This window comes from Entelurus aequoreus, linkage group LG10, assembly GCF_033978785.1.
Source record: "Entelurus aequoreus isolate RoL-2023_Sb linkage group LG10, RoL_Eaeq_v1.1, whole genome shotgun sequence".
NCBI classification, from domain to species: Eukaryota; Metazoa; Chordata; class Actinopteri; order Syngnathiformes; family Syngnathidae; genus Entelurus; species Entelurus aequoreus.
The window spans coordinates 20,163,794-20,191,368 of NC_084740.1; the positions used below are offsets into that span (position 1 = coordinate 20,163,794).

Consider the following 27,575-nt stretch of genomic DNA (forward strand, 5'->3'; position numbering starts at 1 on the left):
ATACCGAAAATGCTTCATTAGTATCGCGGTACTATACTAATACCGGTATACCGTACAACCCTAGTGTATACAGGTATTATTATTATTAATGATCATATTTAGTGCTGTCAAACACTCAGATTATTCACACTCTTCAATCTAGACTCATCACAATGAATCGCAGGCTTGCATAATTAATCCATCCATCCGTCAAAATAAATGAACAAATATAGACCCCAATCTCTGGACACAAATGCAATTTTATTGTCAAAATGTCATACAGAAACGTTTCTTAAATGTGTTACTTAAAAGGCTTTAGATACAAATTTAGGAAGAGTTGTATCCATACATGATAACATGTTACATCCCTAATAATACTATCATTATTGCACATTTTGTGATTGGACAAGTAATGAATATGTTGAATTTGCCAAATGATTTTTTGGGGGGATTAAGGGGGGGTGTTATCACTGTTCTTTAAATTAGCCCAAGATGGTAATAGTACAAAAGCGACATATTTGTTCCTCTTGACAAAAATAATCTCCCATTCAAATTCAATGAAAATGCCATTTTTGTTTCACCCTTTGACCATAAACCAATGCAGTCTTTTATGTTAAGATTTCATTTGGGACTAGTGGCTTTCACTACCTAATGTTTGTTTTTGTCCACATAGCATGTATTTGACCACACGACGACGCTATATTTTCCCATTCAAAGCATGCAGCAAAATGTCAATCTTTGCACAGTGTTCTGTGTGTGTCTTGAACTTGGATAATGGTGTGTATTTAGGGAAAAGTGTTTTTTTCAAACAGTGGAGCTCTGTAAACATACTGTCCTTCAAAGAGTTAAAACTCCCAAATCATATGTTATATTTATATTTCAAACCGAAAAGCTTTTTATAAGAAAGCTGGCATTTTTTGTCATGGCACTCAGCAACAAAGGGTTGGAGTTGGGGGTTAAATCACCAAAATGATTCCCGGGCGCGGCGCCGCTGCTGCCCACTGCTCCCCAAGGTGATGGGACAAATGCAGAGGACAAATTTCACCACATCTAGTGTGTGTGTGACAATCATTGGTACTTTAATCTTTAATCTTAATTAAGGACAAATGCGTGAGGGTATTGAAAATATGATTATCATCAACATCTAAGGTTTAATAAAAGCAGTGAACTGGAACATGGTATTTTTAATCCTCTTTTAACATACACTACCGTTCAAAAGTCTGGGGTCACCCAAACAATTTTGTGGAATAGCCTTCATTTCTAAGAACAAGAATAGACTGTCGAGTTTCAGATGAAAGTTCTCTTTTTCTGGCCATTTTGAGCGTTTAATTGACCCCACAAATGTGATCTCTCAATCTGCTCAACGGAAGGTCAGTTTTGTAGCTTCTGTAACGAGCTAAACTGTTTCCAGATGTGTGAACATGATTGCACAAGGGTTTTCTAATCATCAATTAGCCTTCTGAGCCAATGAGCAAACACATTGTACCATTAGAACACTGGAGTGATAGTTGCTGGAAATGGGCCTCTATACACCTATGTAGATATTGCACCAAAAACCAGACATTTGCAGCTAGAATAGTCATTTACCACATTAGCAATGTATAGAGTGTATTTCTTTAAAGTTAAGACTAGTTTAAAGTTATCTTCATTGAAAAGTACAGTGCTTTTCCTTTAAAAATAAGGACATTTCAATGTGACCCCAAACTTTTGAACGGTAGTGTAACTCTAAAGTGATATGATTAAATATGCAAATCAAAAATGGAGAACATATCTTACTCAATGGGTTCAGCAGGTATGAGTACAATTGATGACTGCATGAAGGTCGTGAAGATGTGCAATTATATGAAGCTGCTCCTTCAGACATCACCTGACTGCACCTAAAGGATACATAAATCATTTTTAATGGCATATTTTTGTTTCCAATTGCTTCTTTGTGCAGCTTTTAAATGCAGGCTCTGTACAGTATACAGAAAAGAGAGAGAGTAGTTGCCCTGCTTTATCGTTGCAACACATCTGCTGTTCATATTGTTCTTTTTTTAGCAGGAGCACGTTACCGGCAAAGGGTGCTGTGAGGTCTGTGTGGGTGAAATTAACTTTTTTTTAACGCACACAGAGCTCCCAGTCTCACTATCAAGTCAATCTTGAACAAAAATATACTATAGCTTTATTTTTGTTTCCCTCTAACATGGGAGTGTGCCCTTTCACTGCACCTGTGGACATTTTTGCTGCTGTTTGTTTATGCCCGCTTCAGCGTGAATGGCGCCCATTGCTACGATAACCGACGCAGTCAAAGGAGATTTGCCTTCATTTTATACTTCATTTCAAGACATAATTTAACCATTACACCCCATGTGCTTAATTTTCCATTCAGCTACCCCTCAGAGTACATCTACAAACCCCGTTTCCATATGAGTTGGGAAATTGTGTTAGATGTAAATATAAACGGAATACAATGATTTGCAAATCATTTTCAACCCATATTCGGTTGAATATGCTACAAAGACAACATATTTAATGTTCAAACTAATAAACTTTTTTTTTTTGTTTCAAATAATCATTAACTTTAGAATTTGATGCCAGCAACACGTGACAAAGAAGTTGGGAAAGGTGGCAATAAATACTAATAAAGTTGAGGAATGCTCATCAAACACTTATTTGGAACATCCCACAGGTGAACAGGCCAATTGGGAACAGGTGGGTGCCATGATTGGGTATAAAAGTAGATTCCATGAAATGCTCAGTCATTCACAAACAAGGATGGGGCGAGGGTCACCACTTTGTCAACAAATGCGTGAGAAAATTGTTGAACAGTTTAAGAAAAACCTTTCTCAACCAGCTATTGCAAGGAATTTAGGGATTTCACCATCTACGGGCCGTAATATCATCAAAGGGTTCAGAGAATCTGGAGAAATCACTGCACGTAAGCAGCTAAGCCTGTGACCTTCGATCCCTCAGGCTGTACTGCATCAACAAGCGACATCAGTGTGTAAAGGATATCACCACATGGGCTCAGGAACACTTCAGAAACCCACTGTCAGTAACTACAGTTGGTCGCTACATCTGTAAGTGCAAGTTAAAACTCTCATATGCAAGGCAAAAACCATTTATCAACAACACCCAGAAACGCAGTCGGCTTAGCTGGGCCTGAGCTCATCTAAGATGGACTGATACAAAGTGGAAAAGTGTTCTGTGGTCTGACGAGTCCACATTTCAAATTGTTTTAGGAAACTGTGGACGTCGTGTCCTCCGGACCAAAGAGGGAAAGAACCATCCGGATTGTTATAGGCGCAAAATTGAAAAGCCAGCATCTGTGATGGTATGGGGGTGTATTAGTGCCCAAGACATGGGTAACTTGCACATCTGTGAAGGCGCCATTAATGCTGAAAGGTACATACAGGTTTTGGAGCAACATATGTTGCCATCCAAGCAACGTTACCATGGACGCCGCTGCTTATTTCAGCAAGACAATGCCAAGCCACGTGTTACATCAACGTGGCTTCATAGTAAGAGTGCGGGTAGTAGACTGGCCTGCCTGTAGTCCAGACCTGTCTCCCATTGAAAATGTGTGGCGCATTATGAAGCCTAAAATACCACAACGGAGACCCCCGGACTGTTGAACAACTTAAGCTTTACATCAAGCAAGAATGGGAAATAATTCCACCGGAGAAGCTTAAAAAATGTGTCTCCTCAGTTCCCAAACGTTTACTGAGTGTTGTTAAAAGGAAAGGCCATGTAACACAGTGGCGAACATGCCCTTTCCCAACTACTTTGGCACATGTTGCAGCCGTGAAATTCTAAGTTAATTATTATTTGTAAAAAAAAATTAAGTTTATGAGTTTGAACATCAAATATCTTGTCTTTGTAGTGCATTCAATTGAATATGGGTTGAAAAGGATTTGCAAATCATTGTATTCCGTTTATATTTACATCTAACACAATTTCCCAACTCATATGGAAACGGGGTTTGTAATACCAGCAGCCTTGATAATGACAATAATAACAGTGGCAGAAATATTGCAAGTGTCACTGCTTGTGATTTTGTGGCCTTGGAAAGGCTTAACATGTGGAATGGATGAACTGCTGGCAAGTACGGCGTTTACACAGTAGTTTCATGCAAACGTTGTGCCTGGCAACCGATTAGTGTCGTCTGCGCTGCCGTCTCGACCTGCATGACTTTTGATGTCATTAGGCCAAACCAGAAATACAGGTCCTGGAGAAGCCACACTGTGTATTATTATGCCTTCTGCTCTGGGGCAATGTGTGTGTCATTATCTACAGTTGGTTTGAAACTTTGCTCATACTAAACACATCAAAACTGCCATACCCTGAGAAAAAATTGTTCATGCAACAGTTAAATGCAAATGAGGACAGGTTTCTCTTCTTGATATTAATATATTCAAACAGAACAGCTCGCATAACTTTGTTTTGGCAAATTGGTGCAACCCTTTTAAAGACATCCTAAATCGTTTGGACACACCTTCTCCTCATTCAATGCGTTTTCTTTATTTTCATGACTATTTACATTGTAGATTGTCACATAAAAACTATGAATGAACACATGTGGAGTTATGTACTTAACAAAAAAAAAAGGTGAAATAACTGAAAACATGTTTTATATTCTAGTTTCTTCAAAATAGCCACCCTTTGCTCTGATTACTGCTTTGCGCACTCTTGGCATTCTCTCCATGAGCTTCGATTAAAATGGATCGTACAAAATAAAAAAACAATGGTCTGTACCAAGACAAATTGTACCCTATTGCAAAAGCTTGCTACTGGGGAAAAAAAATTAAAAACATTATGGAATGTACTCATTTAAGCTATGAGCTCTTTCGATTGACGAGTTTTGATTAAATAATTGAAACTTTTATTAGCAGATTGCACAGTACAGTATATATTCCGTACAATTGACCACTAAATGGTAACACCCGAATAAGTTTTTCAACTTGTTTAAGTCGGGGTCCACGTAAATCAATTCATGGTAAGAGAGTTGAATCAAGTAAAAGTGCCGCCAAACTTGTTTAAATTTCAACTTCGGAGTCAGTTTTTACACCGGTGAAGAATTTCAGAACACAGAGCCTGTTAAGTGTCATTGTCCTTTGTTCAAATTGCGCATAATATACGGCTCTCATCTCTTATGTGTTCAAGACTCGTGAGGTCCCCCAGCCTCGTTTCATTGGCAGGTTTCCCTGAAAAAACAAGCCCATTGTTACTTTCTTCAATACTTTGATCACTGCGCTACCCCTCCAAAAATAATACTTGTTTATTTTTGTGCTTACCCAAGACAAAAAGTAAACAGACAGCATGATTTTTTCCAAAATACGTTGTTTGTAAACTCGCCTGCAGCTAGGTAGGTTAACGCTAACGCTAAATGCTACGTGTGTTACTGAATAAAACATGCTTTGATTCAAACTTACCAGTCTGGAAATGCAGTGAACACACCAACATGTGCCAGGTGATGGCATTAAAGGCCTACTGAAATGATTTTTTTTTATTTAAACGGGGATAGCAGATCCATTCTATGTGTCATACTTGATCATTTCGCGATATTGCCATATTTTTGCTGAAAGGATTTAGTAGAGAACATCGACGATAAAGTTCGCAACTTTTGGTCGCTGATAAAAAAAAGCCTTGCCTGTACCGGAAGTAGCGTGACGTCACAGGTTGAAAGGCTCCTCACATTTCCCCATTGTTTACACCAGCAGCGAGAGCGATTCGGACCGAGAAAGCGACGATTACCCCATTAATTTGAGCGAGGAGGAAAGATTCGTGGATGAGGAACATGAGAGTGAAGGACTAGAGTGCAGTGCAGGAGGTATCTTTTTTCGCTCTGACCGTAACTTAGGTACAAGCTGGCTCATTGGATTCCACACGTTCTCCTTTTTCTATTGTGGGTCACGGATTTGTATTTTAAACCACCTCGGATACTATATGCTCTTGAAAATGAGAGTCGAGAACGCGAAATGGACATTCACAGTGACTTTTATCTCCACGACAATACATCGGCGAAGCACTTTAGCTACGGAGCTAACGTGATAGCTTAACTGCAGATAGAAACAAAAGAAATAAACCCCTGACTGGAAGGATAGACACAAAATCAACAATACTATTAAACCATGGACCTGTAACTACACGGTTAATGCTTTCCAGCCTGGCGAAGCTTAACAATGCTGTTGCTAACGACGCCATTGAAGCTAACTTAGCAACAGGACCTCACAGAGCTATGCTAAAAACATTAGCTCTCCACCTACGCCAGCCAGCCCTCATCTGCTCATCAACACCCGTGCTCACCTGCGTTCCAGCGATGGACGGAGCGACGAAGGACTTCACCCGATCATCGATGCGGTCAGCGGCTAGCGTCGGATAGCGCGTCTGCTATCCAAGTCAAAGTCCTCCTGGTTGTGTTGCTGCAGCCAGCCGCTAATACACCGATCCCACCTACAGCTTTCTTCTTTGCAGTCTTCATTGTTCACTAAACAAATTGCAAAAGATTCACCAACACAGATGTCCAGAATAGTGTGGAATTTTGCGATGAAAACAGAGCTGTTTGTATTGGATACAATGGTGTCCGAATACTTCCGTTTCAACCATTGACGTCACGCGCATACGTCATCATACATAGACGTTTTCAACCGGAAGTTTCGCGGGAAATTTAAAATTGCACTTTATAAGTTAACCCGGCCGTATTGGCATGTGCTGCAATGTTAAGATTTCATCATTGATATATAAACGATCAGACTGCGTGGTCGGTAGTAGTGGGTTTCAGTAGGCCTTTAAAAGTCACGTTTGATGGTCTCACGGCTGCTATCCAGGCTATTCGCCGTCTCTTTATCAGCTTCATAATCAGACTTCTTTTAGCTTTGCTTTCAAGCTGGAAATGAGAAAAGTCTCAACATATATTTTTCCCTAAAGCAATCATGACCTACGATTGTGGCAGTTAATGAGGTCGCACGTTTGCGCCATATTTTGAACTTGTGAAAGAAAAAACAAAAAACTTAAGCAGAGAGTCTTCCATTGTGCCATGTAAAAAAGCGAATCAGAGGCCAGCAAGACCCACAATGCAATGTGTTTCAACGTCACAATTTCAAGCCCTATGAGCGGACATAATAACGTGACGTCACGTCCGGAAAAGTCGGCTGCCGCTCAAAAGCTAAGTACTATCTTTTTATCTGTGTGGTTCTAATTGTATTACAGCTTTCTTTATTCCTTCTCAAACACATTTATTAGTCTTAACAAACTTACAAAGCAAGCACTCTCCGTTTCACCGCCTCTCTCTCAGCTAGCTAGCTGCTCAGCTAATGAAGCTAAGCTAGTTCCGGTCCAATGCAACTGCGCTCCGAAGGCGTCTGCTCCCTCACGCTGCTGCTACTCTTCGCCTATAGCTCCGAAGACAGCAAGAACTTGACTTGGTGAAAGAAACAATGTGAGTATGGTGTCCTGCTCTTTGTGCACCGTTTTCATGGATAGGTTGGCCCTACTAGAGGACCGTGTCTGCCAGTTAGAGCAGAGCCATTTTGTAACTTTAGACGCCGCGGATACGTTTGCTAGCATTAACTATAGCGAGCTGACTAGCCCAGTTTGTAGCAGCCCTAAGCGGCCTACAAGCCATGGTGAACCGGTTGAGACGCATAATAGATTTTAGTCCTTTAGTTAGTCCTACACCCCAGTCTACCAGACACCACACCTTAGTCATAGGGGACTCCATCACCCAGAACATAAAGCTTAGTAAACCAGTCATAATTAAGTGTATTTCCAGGGCCCGAGCACCCGAAATTGAAGCTAATCTTAGACTCGCTACAGGCCTAGTAAACACGAATGACAGGCTAATCGCACCACTAGCTATGCGAACATAGTTGTACACTTTGGCTCCAATGACACTAGGATGAGACAGTCAGAGATTACAAAGAGGAACATAGCTAGGACTTGTAATCTTGCTAGAAATATGTCTCGGCATCCAGTATTTGTCTCTGCCCCCCTGCCTGCGAGAGGCAATGATATAGAAGATTAAGCTCGCTTAACAAGTAGCTGACTAGTATTTGTAGAGAACAGGGACTAACCTTTATTGATAATTTGCCCTCTTTCGAGAGCAAACCGGGCTTGCTGAGGAAGGACAGCCTTCACCCATCACTCTTTCCAGAAATATAGACTACTATTTGAGTCACACTTGACTAAGCTCGGACACAGACAATTACAGAGTCTGTTAATCCGGGTGAGGAGTCAGTTAAACTAGAACTAACCAGTGCCAGGCTTGAAACTTCCTGCACACATAGCATTTCTCCTGGAATAATACATAACTCAGAAAATGTTTTTTCTGTGGTGACTGTGCCAGAGGTGAACATGCATTCTACTGAGGTGGCAAATTATTACGCATTTAATCCATCACAGCACCAAGCAAATAATCTCAAGATCCCCATCATATCAATTCCTTGTTGTGATCGAAATTATTTAAGGCACACTATACAAAATAGACGTAAAGTTATTAATATCACTACTATGGATAAGATTAACAAAAATGTCTCAAAACAGCCAATGTGTTTTCTTTATTTTCATGACTATTTACATTGTAGATTGTCACATCAAAACTATGAATGAACACATGTGGAGTTATGTACTTAACAAAAAAAGGTGAAATAACTGAAAACATGTTTTATATTCTAGTTTCTTCAAAATAGCCACCCTTTGCTCTGATTACTGCTTTGCACACTCTTGGCATTCTCTCCATGAGCTTCAAAAGGTAGTCACCTGAAATGGTTTTCACTTCACAGGTGTCATAGTTTTGATGCCTTCAGTGACAATCTACAATGAATATTTCACATGTCTTTACTGTGTATATATTTAAACAGTGTTAATGTTGTGTACAAGGTGTATTTATAATATGTTGTGTAAAGGAAATTTCATATTTCTATGACGCTCATCTTGTATTTGACATTGTTTATAGCAGTGGTCCCCAACCACCGGGCTGCAGCCCAGTACCGGTCCTTGGATCGATTGGTACCGGGCCACACAAGAAAAAAAAAAATTAAATTAAATTTAAAAAAAAAATATATATATATTTTTTTTTAATTAAATCAACATACAAAACACCAGATACACTTACAATTAGTGCACCAACCCAAAAAACCTCCCTCCCCCACAATCATTCACACTCATTCGCACAAAAGGGTTGTTTTATTTCTGTTATTAATATTTTTGGTTCCTACATTATATATCAATATAGATCAATACAGTCTGCAGGGTTACAGCCCGTAAGCACACGATTGTATTTTTTTATGACAAAAAAAAATGTGTCATAGCGTTGACCGATCCGCAGTTACAAAAAGGTTGGGGACCACTGGTTTATAGGGTTAGGCGAAATAAGTGCTCAACTTCAGCCTAAACCCTTTTGGTCTGTAAAATTGTCAATTTATGAATGTAAAACTGTTTGTTTATGTAAAACTGCTTTTTAAAATGGTAAATGGGTTGTACTTGTATAGCGCTTTTCTACCTTTTTTAAGGAACTCAAAGCGCTTTGACACTATTTCCACATTCACACACACACACACATTCACACACCGATGGCGGGAGCTGCCATGCACGGCACTAACCAGGACCCATCAGGAGCAAGGGTGAAGTGTCTTGCCCAAGGACACAACGGACGTGACTAGGATGGTAGAAGGTGGGGATTGAACTAGTAACCCTCAGATTGCTGGCACGGCCACTCTCTCAACTTCCCCACGCCGTCCCCAACACCGGTCACCCAAGGGGGGGTCCCCACATCTGTTCATCATCAAGTTCTTCCCATTGGGTTGACTTTTTTTCTTGCCCTGATGTGTGATCTGAGCCAAGGATGTCGTTGTGGCTTGTGCAGCCCTTTGAGACAAGTGATTAATGGCTATATCAGTGAACTTTGATTGATTGAACGATAAGAGACCAAGAACGGAACGGGATGTTGTTAATAGTTTGAATGTGAGAAGACTCTCCTCCCCGGTAATCAAAAGTTAACAGTAAGTAATGGTTTATAATTTTCAAAATACTAGTTAACTTCTTTTTACGACAGCTAAAAATGTGAAAAAGCGCGATCGCCTGCTATAATTCTCCATCTCTCCACTGGCCTATTACACCACGCCTTCTTAATGAGCACTACAGTGGTACCATCCACTTGGGAGTGTTTAGAGAAGAGCTGTCTCTCAGCTAATTGTTGTGCTTTAAGACCCATGCAAGAATTTGGGTTACAAGCATCACCGCCATTAGTTGGCCTAGCAGTGAACGCCGTAAGATCCACCCAAAACATCTGCTCTTACTCGCTTGCATTAGCTTATTGTAGAGATCAACATGATTTTATTTTTCCAACACTGAGAAGGAAGAAAGTGACTGTAAAGAACAGTGCTCATAAGTGGAATATATTCGTTGAATTAAAGAAAGAAATAATCAAAACCATGACCAAACATATCGTCAAATTGGCGAAGCAATTCGAGCGTATCAGTGCGAGTCTGTGCCATACTGAAGCAGAATTGGTTAACGCCAGCCAAAAATTTTCAAATAATTTCTAAATGGAGGATGTTTATGCATGAAAATATGGAAAAGCAGCTGATAGTGTGTTTGGAGAAGAAGCTCGAAGGAGTCCACTTTCCAAGGTAAATTCTGTAAACTATTACGACATTACTTCATAAACCTACTCTAGTTCTTTGTACTACATTTTCTTTACAATATTTATTATCTAAAAGTTAGTTTTTCTTTTTTAAAAGGCATGCTACGTTTCAAAATTGTGATGTTTTGGGGGCGGACGAAGCACCAATGGGTGCTGTTGATTTTAGATACAGGTGTTTTGAGTTCAGAGCTCTGTCACAGAACCAATTAAAGCCAGAAATTGAGGTACTACTGTATACTGCTATTAACTTTTTTTTTTACATTTGTACTGACGTTTCTTTAAATCTCAGCGATCCTTAGAACCCGTAATGTTTTATTGGCAATGTATGACTACTTTACTGTACATACTGGTTCTCCTTCTCAATCAATCAATCAATCAATCAATCAATGTTTATTTATTTAGCCCTAAATCACAAGTGTCTCAAAGGGCTTCTGACTTTAAATTATCCAGTTAATGCCTCTATTCAATGAACTGCAGTTAATAATCAAGTGTGTGGTCTACAAAAGCAAATAACCGTTGGGTTAGCTGTGGCTGTAGGCAACCTTTAAAGCCCCACTTATGAACTTTCAGTTATGGTTGATTTTGGTGGTGCCAGTGGACCAAAGCAGTAGTGTTTTGCCAGAGGAAGACCACATTTCTCATGATGACTAGCGCTACTGACATGATGTCCGCTGTAATATTGGCACATATATTAAGTCTCTAATGGCTATGCTGATGTTAAATAGCAGACACTATCAAGAAATGATCTTGGATTGCGCTACAAACATGACGCTGCTACCAAGAATGTGTAGGGGCGGATGCAGGTCCGGAGCAAAGAAAGACCGGCGGGAGAGTTTTTTCGAAAGAAGTAGTGTGGAACTGCGAACTATTAAACTATTTATTTCCAATATTTAACATTAGCATTATTGTTTTGATTTGAACTTTGAAATGTACTTAGTAAGTACACGAGCCGGGGCAGCTTCGGCTGAAATCTCGTCTTTGAGCTGACGCCAGCGAGTAAAAGCCAGGGCAATGTTGATCCTGACTGTCCTTTTTGTCTCCTCAGACAAAACTTTTCGTTTCTTTGGTTGTTTTAGAGCAGGGGTGTCTAACTGGTTTTCATTGAGGGCCACATCGCAGTTATGGTTGCCCTCAGAGGGCCATTTTTACCAGTGAATAATATACAATATGAATATAAATGTATATATAAAACATGTGTATAATTATCTGTCTTTTTTAACATACGCCGTACAAAACCACATCTTTAGATTGTATTGTATAAAACTGGCAGCTCAGTCGCCACAATTTTACCTTAATATTCTCAGGTTTTTATTTTATTTTTTACAGCGTATAGAATAAATAAATACATGGAATTAAATTAAATGGAATGAAAAAACTGTACCACTGTTTTTTTTACATAAAAATTAATGCAAGTTTTTTCCACTGTAAAATCTACGGTTGTTGTGTTTTATAGTGTATTATTACCCTATATTGAAAGTGGATTATACTGTAAAAAATGTTAGTCAAATTTTTGCATGAACAATTTGTTGGATTGAAATCATAAGTAAGCAGATATTTAAACATTTATCTTTATTTGAACAAAAACATTGTTTTGAAATGTATGATGATATAATATTTTGTTTTATTATTATAGATGATTCAAGTGTAAATATATGTAATTGTATGCAGTACATTTATTTTTGTAATACGTTTATTAAGAAAAGATAAGGTACTTTATTTACGCATATTATTTCCACGCTTTGGGGGGCCACACAAATTGATGTGGTGGGCCAGATCTGGCCCCTGGGTCTTGAGTTTGACACCTGTGTTTTAGAGCTTCGGCCATGATAGCAGTAATTGCACGTAGGCGTTCTTCTTCCTTGTTTTCTGGCGGCACATAGGCCTTCGCATTGACTTCCGTCTTTTTAAGGAATGGGGAAAGGGGGAGTGACGTATGCCGTAAAGCAAGTCAGCACATTTGTAGTTTTTTGAGTGGCAGGGTTCCTGCCACCTTCCTCAGTGTAATTAAGTGCCAGTAAAAGCGCTACAGACCCCCTCAGACCATGTCAGAGGTGTCATTCAACCAGTTGCATCATCTCACAAGTTATGAAATGATCTTATGAAGGTTGAAAAGTTACTTTGTGTTGCTTTAAAAAATAAGATGCATGTTACATTTGAGTACAGTATCAATGCTGATCCAGCAGCTTTTAATCCTTACCACTTTTACAACATTGGTTCTGTTGTGTTGTGCAATATACCAAATGACCATGTGGTCAAAGATAACTTTGTTACTTTCCCCTTTCTCATATACTTTTAACGTGGTACATATAATTTCCTTTGGGGAAATATTTGTCAAAAAAGGAACAAATCAGAAGTTGATTAATGACAAACGTTGGTGCATATCATAAAACAATACAAACACAATCAAATGTCCATTCTATCAATAAGCCTTCAACATCATGAACAATATTTAGTGAGCTCTGTGTTCTTATTCCAGACAGTCTGCATTCCAGCACACATCATCTCTCATAAGGAGGCTGGAGCTTTACTCGGCTCTGTCTGCTCCGCTTTGAAGCAGCAGGGGGGACTATGAGGGTAGCGGGGTTCAGTCAAGTCAGAACAAGTCAGGCTCTGAGTTATCAATCCAAGTAAAATGATTATGATCCTGCAACACGTTTAACACGTCTGGCACCAACACCAGTGGGTAAAAAAGAGCAAGTTTTAGTATGAGCATTGATTTGACAGCTTTACTAGCTCCCTTTGACTTGTTTACACAGTGGATAATGAGGCACGCTTTTAAAAGGCACAATGTTAAAAGGAGCAAAATGGGAGGGTAGACTGCTATCTCACTAAAAGCAGCATGCAGTCGGGGGTCAGGTTTCAGTTAGTAAGAGTTGGTACAAGCACGTTCTATTCAAGTTCAATAAGCATACATTTTAAAGGCCTACTGAAACCCAGTACTACCGACCACGCAGTCTGATAGTTTATATATCAATGATGAAATCTTAACATTGCAACACATGCCAATACGGCCGGGTTAACTTATGAAGTGCAATTTTAAATTTCCCGGGGAACTTCCGGTTGAAAACGTCTATATATGATGACATATGCGCGTGACGTCAATGGTTGAAACGGAAGTATTCTGACACATTGTATCACAATACAAACAGCTCTGTTTTCATCGCAAAATTCCACAGTATTCTGGACATCTGTGTTGGTGAATCTTTTGCAATTTGTTTAATGAACAATGAAGACTGCAAAGAAAAAAGCTGTAGGTGGGATTGGTGTATTAGCGGCTGGCTGCAGCAACACAACAAGGAGGACTTTTAGTTGGATAGCAGACGCGCTATCCGACGCTAGCCGCCGACCGCATCGATGATCGGGTGAAGTCCTTCGTCGCGCCGTCGATCGCTGGAACGCAGGTGAGCACGGGTGTTGATGAGCAGATGAGGGCTGGCGTAGGTGGAGCGCTAATGTTTTTATCATAGCTCTGACGAGGTCCCGTAGCTAAGTTAGCTTCATTGGCGTCCTTAGCAACAGCATTGCTCGGCTTCGACAGGCGGCACAGCATTAACCGTGTAGTTACAGGTCCAGTGTTTGGTTCGGTGTCTCCTGATAGTAGTATTGTTGATCTTCTGTCTATCCTTCCAGTCAGGGGATTATTTCCTTTGTTTCTATCTGCATTTAAGCACAATGCTATCACGTTAGCTCCATAGCTAAAGTGCTTCACCGATGTATTGTCGTAAGATAAAAGTCACTGTGAATGTCCATTTCGCGTTCTCGACTCTCATGGATCACGGAGGTACAAATCCGTGATCCACAATAGAAAAAGGAGAAAGTGTGGAATCCAATGAGCCCTTTTACCTAAGTTACGGTCAGAGCGAAAATAGATACGTCTCACGTTCCTCATCCACGGAATCTTTCATCCTCGCTCAAATTAATGGGGTAATCGTCGCTTTCTCGGTCCGAATCGCTCTCGCTGCTGGTGTAAACAATGGGGAAATGTGAGGAGCCTTTCAACCTGTGACGTCACGCTACTTCCGGTACAGGCAAGGCTTTTTTTATCAGTGACCAAAAGTTGCAAACTTTATCGTCGATGTTCTCTACTAAATCTTTTCAGCAAAAATATGGCAATATTGCGAAATGATCAAGTATGACACATAGAATGGATCTGCTATCCCCGTTTAAATAAAAAAAATTCATTTCAGTAGGCCTTTAAACTGCATTTATTTGGACTATTGATTCACATTCATAATTGGTCAAATAAATAAATAGACCTAAAAATTAGCGATCATCAATCTTCACTCACTTTCGTCACTCGATTGACATTCACGGCACCGAGGGTCTTGTGAGATGACGCTGGTTGCTGCCAGATCATTATTAAGAAAAAATGACTGACAAGAAGGCGAGAAACACTTTTTATTTCAACAGACTCTCGCGCCGTACCTGCCGTCAAAACTCTAAAGACCGACCGCACAGTTCCTGTCTTCACAATAAAAGTGCTGCTGCATCCTGCCTGCGCTAACAAAATAAGAGTCTCAGAAAGGTAGCGTGCACAAGCACGAGCAAGCTACGGAGTTTGCCACCAATGTATTTCTTGTAAAGTGTATAAAAAGGAGTATGGAAGCTGGACAAATAAGATGGCAAAAACCAACCACTATTATGTTAGATCCACTATGGACTGGACTCTCACACTATTATGTTAGATCCACTATGGACCGGACTCTCACACTATTGTGCTAGATCCACTATGGACCGGACTCTCACACTATTATGTTAGATCCACTATGGACTGGACTCTCACACTATTATGTTAGATCCACTATGGACTGGACTCGCACACTATTATGTTAGATCCTTTATGGACTGGACTCTCACACTATTGTGCTAGATCCACTATGGACTGGACTCTCACACTATTATGTTAGATCCACTATGGACTGGACTCTCACACTATTATGTTAGATCCACTATGGACTGGACTCTCACACTATTATGTTAGATCCACTATGGACTGGACTCTCACACTATTATGTTAGATCCACTATGGACTGGACTCGCACACTATTATGTTAGATCCTTTATGGACTGGACTCTCACACTATTGTGCTAGATCCACTATGGACTGGACTCTCACACTATTATGTTAGATCCACTATGGACTGGACTCTCACACTATTATGTTAGATCCACTACGGACTGGACCCTCACACTATTATGTTAGATCCACTATGGACTGGACTCTCACTATTATGTTAGATCCACTATGGACTGGACTCTCACTATTATGTTAGATCCACTATGGACTGGACTCTCACTATTATGTTAGATCCACTATGGACTGGACTCTCACACTATTATGTTAGATCCACTATGGACTGGACCCTCACACTATTATGTTAGATCCACTATGGACTGGACTCTCACACTATTATGTTAGATCCACTATGGACTGGACTCTCACACTATTATGTTAGATCCACTATGGACTGGACTCGCACACTATTATGTTAGATCCTTTATGGACTGGACTCTCACACTATTGTGCTAGATCCACTATGGACTGGACTCTCACACTATTATGTTAGATCCACTATGGACTGGACTCTCACACTATTATGTTAGATCCACTATGGACTGGACCCTCACACTATTATGTTAGATCCACTATGGACTGGACTCTCACTATTATGTTAGATCCACTATGGACTGGACTCTCACTATTATGTTAGATCCACTATGGACTGGACTCTCACACTATTATGTTAGATCCACTATGGACTGGACCCTCACACTATTATGTTAGATCCACTATGGACTGGACTCTCACTATTATGTTAGATCCACTATGGACTGGACTCTCACTATTATGTTAGATCCACTATGGACTGGACTCTCACTATTACGTTAGATCCACTATGGACTGGACTCTCACTATTATGTTAGATCCACTATGGACTGGACTCTCACTATTATGTTAGATCCACTATGGACTGGACTCTCACACTATTAACTAGATCCACTATGGACTGGACTCTCACATTATTAACTAGATCCGCTCGACGGCCATTGCACCGGTCGCCCGGGGGGGGGGGGGGAAGTCCCCACATCTGCGGTCCCCTCCAAGGTTTCTCATTGTCATCCCATTGGGTTGAGTTTTTCCTTGCCCTGATGTGGGATCTGAGCGGAGGATGTCGTGGCTTGTGCAGCCCTTTGAGACAATCGTGATTTAGGGCTATATAAGTCAACTTTGATTGATTAATTGATGATTGATGTGGTATTGGACAGAAAGGAGGACTTTTTTTTCTCCTCCATTTGAAAATGTGGAGGTTATCATCACTACTGTCTGATTGCAATCAATGCAAGTCATCACAATCATACCAACTTATATTCTTGTCTTCATGAAAGAAAGGAATGTTAAACATGGTTGTATTATCATTAAACACCTTTAACTTGTTAACGTCTGTTTCTTAAATAAATCAATATAAATGATATATATGAATGAGGTAGATCCCCTCCACTTGGTCCATTGAAAAGTAGCTGGCCTGCAGAAGAAGTGTGTGCACCCCTGATGTAGATGATGTAACAGGGGTGAAGATAGAACCATAGTTTACGGATGACAGATTTATAAAAAATGTTTTTTTTAAAGTAAGCCTCTCTACCCATCTTAAAATAAAGCCTGGAGTTTTGCCAACGGAAAAGGGATATGTCGGTTTAAAAAAATTGCGAACCAGCTAACCTAGCAGGATCCATCCATCCATCCATTTTCTACCGCTTGTCCCATTCGGGGATGGAACCTAGCAGGATGTGGCTGTTAAAATGTGACTGTGATGTTAACATTGTAGCTAATGTTGTCCTTCTGTCTGGCTCCTACAAGTTACGTTGTTGTCTGTGATATGTGGCATCCATTTAGTTGGTGCAGCGTTACAGTGTGCACTATGTGTAAAAAGTGGACAGAATTCTTTAAGGCTGAAACGACGCGTCGACGTAGTCGACGTCATCGGTTACGTAAATACGTCGACGCCGTTTTTGTGCGTCGACGCGTCGCATATTTACGTCACACTACCGTCATGGCGGACCGCAAAGCAGACGGTGCGAGCGAGGGGGAAAAAAATCACGCCAAAAGTCGTCAAAAGTGTGGGAGTTTCAATACACGGCCTAATAATGTTGTTGTATGCACGCTGTGTCGAGCGGAAATGGCCTATCATAGCAGCACAACGGCTATGAACGAATATTTGAAAAGAAAACCATCAACCATCAACTAGTCAATCGTCCGCGTGAGCATACGTTGTCATCATTACACAAAAACATGAATGTGTCATTTGTATCTGCTAGGGGTGTAACGGTACGTGTTTTGTATTGAACCGTTTCGGTACGGGGCTTTCGGTTCGGTACGGGGGTGTACCGAACGAGTTTCTAAGCTAAAGCTAAAGTGTTAACAAGCTGCTTTGCTCCTTCTGCCTCTGTCTCAGCACGCAGCATTGTCCCACCCACACAACCATCTGATTGGTACACACAAAGCATTATACAAAGCATTATCAGCCAATCAGCAGTGCGTATTCAAAACGTTACCAGCCAATCAGCAGTGCGTATTCAGAGTGCATGTAGTCAGCGCTTCAGTGTCGAGCAGGTGAGCATCAGGCAGCGGACTCTCCCCAAATGATAATAAACACCTCCCAGTCAACTACTAGTAACATCACTATGAGCCCGTTGACCTTCTGCAAACTTAAACTGCAGCTCAGCTCACTCGCAGTCCTGGCTTGAGGTGAAGGCTAATTACCTCTCAGTTCCAGCCACATCGACCCCTTCTGAGCGCCTATTTTCAGCTGCTGGGAATATTGTAAACAAGAAAAGAACCAGAGCATGTAGACATGCTAACCTTTCTTCATTACAACTGTTAGTCACTCACTGGAATGAGTAGAATTGGTTATTGTGTACTGTGTTGGACTGGATGTTTATTTTGCACATTTTAAAAGCAATACTTAATGTTTTTATAGTGCTCCAGAATAGTTAGATTGGCACTTTTTTGTATTGGATGTTTATCTTTATTTTTGCACATTTTAGCAAATAAGCAATACTTTCACTTTTGTTGAAATGTTTACACTGTTGTTACAGAATATTTCGTTTTGCACTTTTTTGTATTGGATGTTTATCTTTATTTTTGCAAATTTTAAAGCAAAATAAGCAATACTTTTACTTTTGAAATGCTTATACTATTGCAGAATATTAAGATTTGCACTGGATGTTTACTTTTATATTTGCACATTAAAAAGCAAATAAGCTACTTTTAATTTTGTTAAATGTTAAAAGTTTTAAATGTTTACATTGTTACAGAATATTTTGTCATGTTGTTGTCAATGTTGACTGAGTGGCCATACTTCAATCAATCAATCAATCAATGTTTATTTATATAGCCCTAAATCACACGTGTCTCAAAGGGCTGTACAAGCCACAGCGACATCCTCGGTACAGAGCCCACATACGGGCAAGGAAAACTCACCCCAGTGGGACGTCAATGTGAACGACTATGAGAAACCTTGGAGAGGACCGCATATGTGGGTAAACCCCCCCCCCCCCTCTAGGGGAGACCGAAAGCAATGGATGTCGAGTGGGTCTGACATAATAATGTGAAAGTCCAGTCCACAGTGGATCCAACACATCAGCGAAAGTCCAGTCCATAGTGGGGCCTTCTTTTTTTTTGTAAATAAAAGCCATACCTTTTGAAAAAACGGGCCTACATTTATTTTTTCATCTTCATTTTAAATAAAAAAATAATCGGTAAAAGGAAAAATAATCTATAGATTAATCGAAAAAAATAATCTATAGATTAATCGATAGAAAAATAATCGTTAGCTGCAGCCTTAGAATTCTTCGAGCGACACGATCTGTTGAAGACACAAAACGGCGTGTTGCCAGTAGGGATTACAAAAAGTGAATTTCAGCAGGAAGACTAACTTTTGGCCAACAAACTTTCAATTCACTATTGTGGAACTAGTAAGACTTATCCAAAATGGAAGAAAGAGTTTAAACGACAGTAAATATTAATCCTGTCAAACGAGTATTTTTTAAAATCATATTAATCACATTTTTTAATTTGGATTAATCATGATTAAAGGGTCGGTTTGCAATATTTACAGATGTCTAGAGGGCGCCAACTTTCCAATGTATTTTACACAATATATCCCGCCCTCTCACAGCTTTTCCTACGTAATGATAGCTAGCGTTAGTTGTCATTAAATGTATATTGTATCATAACAACAACATGACTGCAAATTGTTTGTTGCTTCTCTTCGACTACTTTTGTATGTGTGATCGCAGTTCCTGTGCATACGTGTTGACGAGACCGGGTGAGTGACCGCCCTAAACACCAATCATTTTAGTCGGGCTGGTAAAAAAGAATAAAATTGAAATATTACATAAATTATTTAATTGTGAAAAATTTAGACAATTTTCAAACAAATGTTTTCTGTTACACCACTAATGGTAACATGACACAGAAGTGGTGTTCTTGTTATATTTTATTATTTTGATAAATGTTACTGTGAGGAAGTTGCAAACAGCAGCTTATTTTTTAGCTTGCAATCTAAATTGACTTAAAAAAAAAAAAAGACCCAAATATTGGGACACAAAGGCTTTTTTTATTGTCAGAATGTCATTTAGGAAAAAATTTTAAATGTTTTATTTGTACGCACATCATTTATTTGCTCGAACATAGTAACAGTTATATAAGGTCTAGTCGGTGTATTTTGAAGTGAAATCTGCCAGTTGCATTCTCCTCACTCATCTTATATCAACCAACAACCCATGCTGCTGTTCAGGGAAATTAATAGCAGTTAAAGTAAAATACAAGCATGTGCGGTAAAAATAAAAAATACATGATTAATCTGCGTCTCTACATGATTATTGCGATCATTTTTTGGTGAGTAATCACATGAGTTTACTAGTTATTTTTGACAGCCCTCGTAAATATATACACGGATAGTAGACCTTGTAGATCAAAATAAATTGTGTGATTAATCTGCATATTTGCAGGATTAATGCGATCATTTTTTGTGATTAATCACATGAGTTAACTCGTTATTTTTGACAGGACTATATATATACACGGATAGTATACATTGTAGATCAAAATAAATTGCGTGATTAATCTGCATTTATACATGATTAATGCAACCTTTTTGGTGATTAATCACATGAGTTAACTCATTATTTTTGACAGCACTATACACTGATAGTAGACCTTGTAGAGTAGACCTTGTAGATCAAAATAAATTGTGTGTTTAATCTGCATTTATACAAGATTAATGCAACATTTTTGGTGATTAATCACATGAGTTACCTGTTGACAGCACTATATATATACGGATAGTAGACCTTGTAGATCAAACTAAATTGATTAATATGCATATATATAGGATTAATGCGATAATTGTTTGTGATTAATCACATGAGTTAACTGGTTATTTTTGAGAGCCCTAGTAAACACAGGTATATACACTGATATTAGACCTCGTAGATCAAAATAAATTGAGTGATTCATCTACATTTATACATGATTAATGCAACCTTTTTGGTGATTAATCACATGAGTTAACTCATTATTTTTGACAGGACTATAAATATACACGGATAGTAGACCTTGTATATCAAAATTAATTGCGTGATTAATATGCATATGTACAGGATTAATGCGATATTTTTTTGTGATTAATCACTGGTTAATTTTGACAGCTCTAGTAAATATATACACTGATAGTCGACCTTGTAATCAAAATAAATTCCGTAATTAATCTGCATTTATACATGATTAATGCAACCTTTTTAGTGATTAATCACATGAGTTAACTCATTATTTTTGACAGCACTATATGTATACGGATAGTAGACCTTGTAGATCAAAATTAATTGCGTGATTAATTTGCATTTATACATGATTAATGCAACCTTTTTGGTGATTAATCACGAGTTAACTCATTATTTTTGACAGCACTATATATATATACATATATATGTATATGTATATATATATATATATATACACACTACCGTTTAAAAGTTTGGGGTCACATTGAAATGTCCCTATTTTTTAAGGAAAAGCACTGTACTTTTCAATGAAGATAACTTTAAACTAGTCTTAACTTTAAAGAAATACACTCTATACATTGCTAATGTGGTAAATGACTATTCTAGCTGCAAATGTCTGGTTTTTGGTGCAATATCTACATAGGTGTATAGAGGCCCATTTCCAGCAACTATCACTCCAGTGTTCTAATGGTACAATGTGTTTGCTCATTGGCTCAGAAGGCTAATTGATGATTAGAAAACCCTTGTGCAATCATGTTCACACATCTGAAAACAGTTTAGCTCGTTACAGAAGCTACAAAACTGACCTTCCTTTGAGCAGATTGAGTTTCTGGAGCATCACATTTGTGGGGTCAATTAAACGCTCAAAATAGCCAGAAAGAGAACTTTCATCATAAACTCGACAGTCTATTCTTGTTCTTAGAAATTAAGGCTATTCCACAAAATTGTTTGGGTGACCCCAAACTTTTGAACGGTAGTGTATATATATATATATATATATATATATATATATATATATATATATATATATATATATATACACACACACACGGATAGTAGACCTTGTAGGGTAGACCTTGTAGATCAAAATAAATTGCGTGATTAATCTGCATATATACAGGAATGATGTGATCATTTTTTGTGATTAATCACATGAGTTAACTGGTTATTTTTATCAGCCCTCATAAATATGTACACTGATAGCAGACCTCAGCTGTGTTGTTATCATTATACAAACCTTTCTGTCCTCTATTCCACTCTTGCTTTTTGTGTGCCATTCTGCTTGGCACTCATTGACTCCTCATTGCCTGTAAGGTGCTTTTAGCGGGCCTTGTGTGGCCGGGTCAGAGAGGGATGTGTGGCCCTCGGGGGCCCGCGGGTGGAGAGCAACACTGATCATGTCAGACAGGCCGGGACGGCTGCATAAGATCATCATCACCCCGGCAGTGGAGTGAATCGCCTCGGTGGCACTTTCACACAACCCCTGACCTCTGCCGTAACCTCTCAGGTCACGATCAAGGTCAGGGGTCGGCGAGGGCCTCTGTGATCAGGGAGCGAGCGCTTCCCATCCCCTCCTCCCGCCTTTTTTTCCCCCTCGCTCATCTTCTATCTGTTTCTCTATCGCTCACACCAAGCGGGACCAATTGAGACATCCCGTCCCCAGAGAGTGCAAAAAGAGAAAATCAATACGGAAGATGAGTGATTACCTGGGGGCCTGGTTGTAGACTAGGGGCTCACACGCAGGTACACTGCTCAACAACTACTTTTGACGACCACAACACATCTAGAAAAACAAGCAAATGAAAATGTCAAGCACTTTGAACGACTGCACTGTATGCATTTCCTCCAACTGCACAAAAGCAGAGAGAAAGTAAAGCAGACCACAAACCCTTTTACACGTCACTTCCAGACCACGCTAACCTCCGCTATTCCTGTGGGCGAGACGTACATGTGTTTATAATATGGTGCTGTTGTGTCTCGGGCCAACCCCAGATAACCCCCTCCAGGGCAGGACGTCAGATGAAGAATCGGCTGAAAATAGAATGGTTGGGCTGAAAGGGAAAGGATAAATAATGCAGAAAGAATACAAAACCCGGCCTCATCCTCACACACATGCAGAGACACGCAGAGGTCTTTTTTTCTCTTCTATTTGTACTGCCACACAGTGAAGAAAGGTGAATGGATGACACAGGAAGGAGGAGGACCCAGTGGAGGAACATCTCACCTCATCTCCTCCTCCTGCTCTGCCAGGTTTTCCGCTTCCATCCAGGATTTAAGGCAAACCCTGGAGGGGAGGGATTGAGGGAATAATGTTGTCCGAGACACACAGCGTGTTTTTCCTGCCTTCTAACACAGCTGCTTTATCATTTTTGCACATGCAGTGTATGAAACTTCTGGTTAAGTTCAAAACCAAGACCTTTGTTGGGGTGTTTCTGCACAGAATAAAAGGATGGACAGTTCAAGTGTCTAATGTCAAACTCTGAATCATCTGCATTGACAAAAAAAATATATGCATGTATAGCCCCTGAACAATTTCCCCAAAAGTCCCTAGACGACAGTTCAAAGTTGCTCCATATTAACAGTGCTTCAGTTTAAGCTTGTGTATAGAGACACCTAGTGTTAGGATAGTAGTATAGTATAGTAAAAACTCTTTCTATAAATTTTACTAGATGTGCAGAGATGATTGTACAGTTAGTTTAATTAGTTAAATATATTATAATAATATGTCAGTATATATTATATACTGTATATATGATATGTACATATTACATATATGTTATATTTTATATTGCTACTACGGTACATTTTTAGTCTACTTTATACCTGCATTATCCTTTCCATCCTTACCCTTTCCATCCTTTGTAACTTGTGGATCAATAAAGTTTGTCTTAGTCAAAGTCCAAATTATGTATTTGATAACTTCTTTATGTGAATTTATAATTTAGTTATCACTAAAATCATAAAATGATTAAGTAAGGCGTGTACGATTAATTTATTTTAAGTTAATAAAATGAACAGTTTAAATATGTATACATTTTCATGTTTACAATAATGACGAATATATAAATTTATAGTATTTGAAATTTAATGACTGAACATGGCGCAATTCGGAGAGTGCGACCCCAAGAGGGACAATCAGTAGAAAATGGATAGATGGATGGAAATATTATTCTTAATAGTAGCCCTATAAGAACATGTGTTATATATTAAATGGATTATTATAAAAACAAATCTAACAAATTACTATCTTTATAAAAAATATATATTGATAATGTTGTCTAAATTTTACGTATACAATTAAAATGACTAATTAAATGATCCAATATGACTTCATTGAGAGTGGGATATTTTTAGCAGTATTTGTAGTAGTATAGTTGTATTTGTATATGTATTTGTATTATATATATCAATCAATCAATGTTTATTTATATAGCCCTAAATCACAAGTGTCTCAAAGGGCTGTACAAGCCACAACGACATCCTCGGTACAGAGCCCACATACGGGCAAGGAAAAACTCACCCCAGATTTTTTTAAATAAATCTATGTATGTGTACATGTATTAATCATAACTAATACAATAATATATTTATACAGAAAAATACAACCAATTAAAAGATTACCGTTACAAAAACCTATTTAAAAAAATATATAAATTAGTTTTGGGTGTATATTTATTCATTTGAAATGTTAACTAAAAAAACTGATCATAATAATTCTTAATCATACGTTCCGGTTTCATGCAATGAGAATCTGTTAAAAATTTTTAAAAAATATTAGTTTTTAAAAATTGTATTATGAGTATAAAATATTCACTATGGTTTTATTTCATTTTTTGAGTGTACAATATGAGACATAAAACATTGCAATAAAGTACTACACTATTTTTGAGGTATTTCATGAGCATGACAAATCAGTGTTTTCTACCTCCATAAACCACATCTTTAATGTAAAGGGCAGTGGGTATACTAGCAAATTTTGGGCCCCCCATACACAGGACTCCTAAAGGGCCCCCCATCTTATCTGAAACCCAAACGTTGCCGCCCCATACACACACACACACACATTTGCTATGTTTACATGCACAAAACAAAAGTTATTGCATGGATTTGGTTGAAACCCGCTTTTTAAAACAAATGTAAAAGCAATAATTACGTTTTTGACTTTTTGAAGATGGGATTAACATAGAACATATCTTTTTTTTCTTTGGGGAAAAAAAAGTTCAACAACAAATTCAATACAAAGTAAATAAACATGATTCTAAATAAACATAACCGGTCATTAGTCAGTTAAATATAATTATGAATGTGTACATTTTTACATTTCCCCTGAGATAAGCTGCTACACATATAATCATCAGTGGAATACAAATAATTAAAACACATCATTATTATCTTTATGATTATATCACAATTAGTGCAGAACTCTCCCTGCCTTTGAAGGGGAACTAAACTTTTTTTTCTCTTCAAATTCTATTTCTATTCCGCCCATAAATCCCTCTAAAAAAACATCCAAAAATGGCCAACAATATTCCATTTACATCTTGTTACCAAAGACTATAAAAATGGGACCCATAACCTCCCTGCTTGGCACTCAGCAACAAAGGGTTGGAGTTGGGGGTTAAATCACCAAAATGATTCCCAGGCGCGGCGCCGCTGCTGCCCACTGCTCCCCAAGGGGATGGGACAAATGCAGAGGACAAATTTCACCACATCTAGTGTGTGTGTGACAATCATTGGTACTTTAATCTTAATCTTAATCTTGTGACCTGAATATTAATCAAGTATTAGCGATATTGTTATTGTAAGTGCTAACCACTTTTAATGATGCCGTGATCACAGAGAGATAACTGGCGTATGCAGCTATTGACATACAGAGCAGGTGAGCTGTTGCGTCGCCTCTGAGTTGATGAAAGTTAATTCTAGATTATGAATCGTGCCTCTCACTTGGATATTAGAAGGTTGTGGTCATAAACCGAGAAGAACAAAACACCTTTTTTGTTTGTTTTTACCTCTGGGTGGATTCTAATTAATTCTTCATCTAAACGGGAAGATATGAACATCCATCCCATCAGTCGGCATCCCAGTGAGAGCAGACATTGTACAGTAAGTGATTGTTTTATTATGTTCGTAGTAAATTTGTTGTTGAGCACTTAGCAATAAGTAGATCAGATTACCACTGAGTTTCTACATTTTGTAGCTCATATATTCTGGCTCAAAATGATGAGGTTCTGGATCATCATTTATGGTCATTGTTGGCTCTCATGAAGTCTGTCATGAGACTGTCATGTGTTACTGTTGTTGAAGGAAATGGTGAACGTTGTGATGGGTCTGTGAAATAATATGCCACTGTATGCTTAAAATGAACAAAATACGTAAATATTACATGTTATTATGAATGTGCCCGTTAGTACATTACAAATACACTTACAGTGTGTATATAAAACGTTTATAGAGGTTTTTGGATGTTTTTTAGAGGGCTTTATAGGCAGAATAGATGGACTCACGTTGGCTTCACTTTTGCTAGCATTTATTTATATATTTTGCTAGCATTTATTTATATATTTAGTTAGAATTAATAGAAACAAAAAACATGTGTTTGTCTTACATAAGGATTGTGAATGATAGGCAAGATTTAAAAAAGTGCAGTTTCCCTTCAAAACCTACTGGCGCCTCCGTTTCTGACTTTAAACCAGGGCCTTTGAACGCACCACAGTTATTTACAATGAGATGCCACAGATATATTATATGTTTTACCTTTGTTCTCTCACCTAATCATGCTTCCAAAATGTCGGTGCTGTGTGTGAAAGCTTAATGATGAACTTTGATGACGTTATGTTATCTGTGTTGAGTGAAGCGTTCCAAGTTTCGGTTTGATAACCAGGTGGAACGAACCATTTTACATTTTTGAAAGGTGGTGTAGGTATAGTCTTAGACCAGGGGAGTCAAACTTGTTTTCATGTAATAGTGAATGTAAGAATATAAAAGTATAATCATTATATTATTGCCTATGCATTTGGTTATTTGATTTGTGTACGTACAAATTGATGGATAACTTGCTTAGAAATCATAAGTCAAGGTGACAAGCAGATATTAAGTATTTATTGTTATTTTTAGGGTGCTAATTTTTATCACTTCTGAATCGTGATTCTTATTCATCTCTATTGTAAATTGATTAATCATTTTCAAAAATCTTTTTTTTTTTTTTTTTTACAAATTATGTCTATGGCGACTTGTCCAGGGTGTACCCCACCTTCCGCCCGATTGTAGCTGAGATAGGCTCCAGCGCCCCCCGCGACCCCGAAGGGAATAAGCGGTAGAAAATGGATGGATGGATGTCTATCTGTGTTGGCCCTTGCGATGAGGCGGGTGTACCCCGCCTTCCGCCCGAATGCAGCTGAGATGGGCTCCA

General features: G+C 38.7%; 1 long non-coding RNA gene across 2 annotated transcripts; it reads right to left on the minus strand.

Annotated features, from left to right (window-relative positions):
• Positions 1-296: 296 nt before the first annotated feature.
• Positions 297-23,846, minus strand: LOC133659316 (uncharacterized). 2 transcript variants are annotated; one of them, XR_009827617.1, is made up of 3 exons: positions 23,055-23,846; positions 22,873-22,949; positions 297-1,856 (listed from the first exon to the last, which is right to left on the minus strand). It is a non-coding gene; the product is annotated as an uncharacterized LOC133659316 (long non-coding RNA). The 2 variants fall into 2 exon arrangements; XR_009827618.1 differs by adding an exon at positions 6,268-6,448 and having other exon boundaries at positions 22,873-23,846.
• Between the last annotated feature and the right edge of the window lie 3,729 nt (positions 23,847-27,575).